Source organism: Cariama cristata, unplaced genomic scaffold, assembly GCF_000690535.1.
Source record: "Cariama cristata isolate BGI_N322 unplaced genomic scaffold, ASM69053v1 scaffold20626, whole genome shotgun sequence".
Lineage (NCBI taxonomy): Eukaryota > Metazoa > Chordata > Aves > Cariamiformes > Cariamidae > Cariama > Cariama cristata.
This window is the reverse complement of record NW_009624239.1, coordinates 110,666-115,491: the sequence shown is the minus strand read 5'-3', so window position 1 is coordinate 115,491 and position 4,826 is coordinate 110,666.

Below are 4,826 nucleotides of genomic sequence, written 5' to 3'. Positions count from 1 at the left end.
GGGGGGTGTGTGGGGGGTGGCTCTGGTCCCACAAGATGGCACCACCGGCCAGGTTTTCACACGGGGTTTGCGATGCTTGCAGGCCTCCAGGTCGTTTGTTCTCTGCATGTCCCTTTGGTTTGGATTGGATTGGTTTGGGGTTTTTTCCCCATGTTTCATTTTTTTCATCTTCATGCACAGCGCTGCTGCAGATGTGGCAAAAGCAACACCTTTCCTTTTGAAGTTGTTACCAGGCTAGTTCCAGCTGTGGCAGATACAGAAAATATTGTGACCGAGATGATGATATAAAACCCACAAATTAAAGCAGATACGTTATGTCAGCATATCCACCACTTTGTGTCAACTACCCTGAACAACAGTCAGTTTTACAGCTGCAGCTCAATGTCTTCTCCAAATAAGTGTAGCTGCAATGGCTTCTGACATTGCTGAGGGTGGTGCATGAAGAAGAAATAAAGCTGATGTTTCAGATTTAGACTTCTGAATTCCTGTAAGCAGGAATTACATTGACAGCCTCAAGACTCTGTGAAGGAGGCAGAACTAGGGCATCTTTGTAGCATATTTTATCTCCCCATCTTGTCTGGCCTACACCATACTTACATATATATAACTTTCTAAGCAGACTAAAAGCAGGAGAGATTCTTAGCTTCCAGCTGAAAAGTTATTTGATTTTATTTCATTTGGTCTGAATTTTACTCTACCGAAAATTTTCCCTTTGGTAGCACTTTGAGCACACATCAAGTACCTGCCTCCACCTTGTCAGACACTTACCAGATGTGCCTTCTGGTGGTAGATGAATCGGATTGTCCGACCATCCCACATGCAGATGGATGCTGTCTCATGGAGAGCGTTGGGTTACTAATTCCTACTTTTTACAAGCTGAGATCTTCTCCTATCATCTCACAGAGCTGCATGTGCAGGTTTACCATTAGTACATTGCTTAGCGAGTATAAAAGGGATAGAAAATACTACAGGCAGTGGTGGGCTTTTCTGCAAGAAACTGCCCCATGGATAGTTTCCTAAAAAGTATCCTGAGTGCCAGATGTAAACAAAACTATGTAATCTACTTTTTTTGGTTAATGAGAGCTGCCCCTGCATTCTTGGCAACATCTAAACAACCATAGCTAATTGTCTAATAGATGAATGACTGCGAACACTCATTGGTGTATTAGGGTAACACGGCAGCTCAAGTTGGGTCTTCAGGCTATTTTCTAGTTATGTTTCATTGACCTTGGTAATCTTCCTAGTTTCCTAGTTTGCAAACTTTCTTTTACGATGAAGGTCAAGGCAAACTCCCAGACTCTAAACTGCAGGATCAGATTCCTACATCTGTGCACAAACTGAGGGCAACGACATTGCATGTTCCTGTTGCTGTCTGCATGAAGGGATTCACATGAGGGACTGGAGAGAGTCTGAGACCATAAAACAAAATTTGTATTTAATACATGTTTTGGACAGTGGTTTTCAGTTCTGCTTTCAGTCAGGTTTACAAAGATGCTGCATTTCAGACTGAAACTTTTCCTGTAATATTCCGTTAGACAATGTGATTAAGGCCTCACATGTATTACAGAAGACCTGGAAAACTGCATACTCTGTGCACTATGTAGAGAAATCCCTTGTTGATAGTGACAGCAGAGGGCGTTTGCCACAATGCCTCGTTTTCTTGGGTTTTTTAGGTCCAGCCGAGCTCCCTGTGAGTTACCAACTGGCCTGCTGCAAGTGGCAGTCACAAGCAGTTACTGTCTACCTGTGTAAGGACCTCTACTGAAATCTACCACTCTTTTAGAGCCTTATTTCATCCAACTTCTAGTTGTCCTATCTACTGACATGCTGTGAATTTCATGCGGTGTATTTTGGACCAAAAACTGGCAGCAGTACCTCTGAACTCACTGTTGGTTTATTCAAAAGAAGCCTAGCCCTCTAACACCAAAGTACATCACTAGCAACATGATGCCTACCTTATAATAGGGCTGTCTTATCATGTCTTTTATTATATCAACTTCACCAGGAGATTTCAAAGGGTTCTGTAGAAGTACCGTTATCCCCATCGTATCTGCAGCTAGGGCAGAACACGCAAGAGGTACATCAGATGTCCATGGACTCAACGGCAGGTGAGGAGAATGCTGGCATCCTGAGCCCATCCTGCAGCCAACAACCAGGCCCACCTTGTGCCGGTCCAGCTTCCTGCTGTTTCTGAGGCATCAAAAGAAATAAGTAAAATGATTAGCAGAATCCAATCCATGCATTGAAAGTGCCCGAAAGAGAAGTAAGCAGTGATCCACTGACACATACGGCACACCTGGAGACAGCACAAGCTTTTCATATTACTCAACAGCACACCTCAGATTTGAAATCTGGGATGTGCTGGTGCAGAAGGGCAGTCCTGAAGCAGATGAGCACCTTTTTGCCTGAGCAGAGTATTTCTTTTGCTTTTTTCTAGTGAAGAAAGTTATATCTCATTTTGAAAGTCTGGAGCTTCAAGCCAGACAGCCTTGGTATCGGACATACATTTTAAAATACTACTCTCCCAAGGCAATATAGTGCCTAAGAGGCACCAGCCCCCTTGTTAGGAAGTTGCACACTGAACAGTCAGTGTTGATACAATGGATTATAAGGTGAATTACAGTGCAACCAGGCTGAATTAGCAAGATGCCATCAAACTGCATGCAGAGTGTAAACTGATGGGTGGAAAAGTAAATTCCTTATTTGACATTCCAGAAACACATAACCTGAGCCAAGGGTTCAAGAACTACAATGAAATAAAAAGACAGACAGCTGGTTGTTTGTCGTGATATCTCTGTGTAGAGTTAGAGGCATTAATTACATATGGGGAATATTAATGACAGTTTAAAGTGGAATGTAGCTAATCATTACGGTACTATCTCCACACAGAGCGCTGGCCATATAATATTTTCTTGGAAATGAAAACTCAGCAAATCTATTTGGAGTATTAGCAATGTGTAGTAGCCTGAGGGTCTAGGTTGACTTTTCTGCCTCATTAGAGCAGAATTCAATCACAATTAGAAGACACAATTCTTTACAGATTTGACTAAGCCCATTAGCTTTATTGAGATCCAGAAAGCACAGGCAATGGCTTAAAAATCGTGAGACTGGCTTAAAAATAATATTCAAATGATTTGATTTGCCTTCTAGTTTTTAACCTTCTTGGTTTCAAGTTGCCAGTCTGCACCCAGCAATGTTGAGGCTAACACTCTTTTCAAAAAAAAGAACCAAAGACTGGGAGAGCTGAGGTTGTTGGAAAAGCAGCACATTTGGAGAGATGCAGAATAGTGAGGAGAACTCCATCTTCTGTACAAGCAGCAACATGCTCCATAATGGAGGCAAACCTATCCACTACAAGTGGTTAATGACTTGCAGACAGAGACAAAGGAAAAAAGATGCTCTCTGGCCACTGGAAGTCTGTGCAATCACATTTTCACCCAGCTCCTACTGCTCTCAGTTTCCTCTTGGCTGGTTTTAAGCAACTGCATTATTTTGGACCTCTGAGGTCTGCAGAGCCTCTCAGTCTTCATAGACTAAGGAAAAGGATTTAGATCTCATTTTGGCGTGCTGGGACAAAATCCAGAGAGTCTAGTTGTCCATTCTACTGCTTTAAGAATCCACAGTATTTAAACCAGATAAGAATAGGGCTTCAACATCTCAAAAGACCTTGGAAGGTCTGAGCATCTCACAAAGAGCAGTCCTTCAGGAAAACTGCAGTTTTCACTTGGTGTCATGGTAAGATTATGCTGTGTCCTGTGAAAAGCACACTAGAAGCCAAAAGTGCTGGGTTGGCCACAGAGCATCAGAGCCCTGAGTGCACGCCCCCATCTCCCATGGGTTTGGCTGCCTGGGCTCAGGGCCAGGCTCAATAAACAGCTGTCTGACCTTGAAAATATTGTGAAGAAAACTGTTTGAGAAGAAGCTGAAAGAAGCCTCAGTAGGGGCTCTCCCCCTTTGCTTGAGAGCTGCATTTAAGCTGACTTGGACCCTTCCTGAACTGTGCTGCATCCATGCCCTACCTGGCAATGTATCTCGTTGATCCAGAAGCTCACTCTGACCCACGGACTGACTTCGTGACGTTACCTTAGACCTTGCTCATCACTATGGATTTGTCTGGCAATCGCTGGACTGTGTCTGACCTGGTTACTGCCACCAAACCTGTCCTGCTCACCTTGGTTGAGTGCTGTGGGACTGTGCCCTTGTCAGCGAGGTCTCTGCCTGGTCCACCTTGTCATGCTTAGCATCCTGCTCCCTTTGCCTTGCGGAGAAGCTTGCCCTTGCTGCTCACACACACAAAGACAGCCAAGGTGAAAGTTGTTAAAATTTTCAGTCCTAAAGAATGAATGACACTACCACAGCCTGGGAAGTGTAATGAAACACAATCTCAAATGGAATTACTTGAAAATAGTATCTAATCGGTCCTTCAGATTATTGGTTGGCATATGGGAAGCATTTAATTTTCTCTCTGTGCAAAAAAAGCCACCTCTTATGTAGCTCTTCTCTACAGAGGGAAATTCTCTTACTATGTGCTAAACTGCGAATTTAAACCAATGTTGTTACATCAGTATTCGCCTCTCATGTGAATTCTTACTCCTCTTGGGTCTCTGCCAAAGCCACACTTACTCTAGAATAAGCATTACACGAGTATAGTTGTCAGTGGTATGAGTGGTATCAGTTCCTTATCTGGACTAAGCAAAAAGATGTTTTAATGAAACAACTCTGCAAGATTTGGACTGTTGCAGGTTGCAAGTAACTGGAAACATAAGTCTTTTTGCATTCTGTATTGATTTCTCTCAGATACAGCATGCTTTAATTTCCAGTGTGTG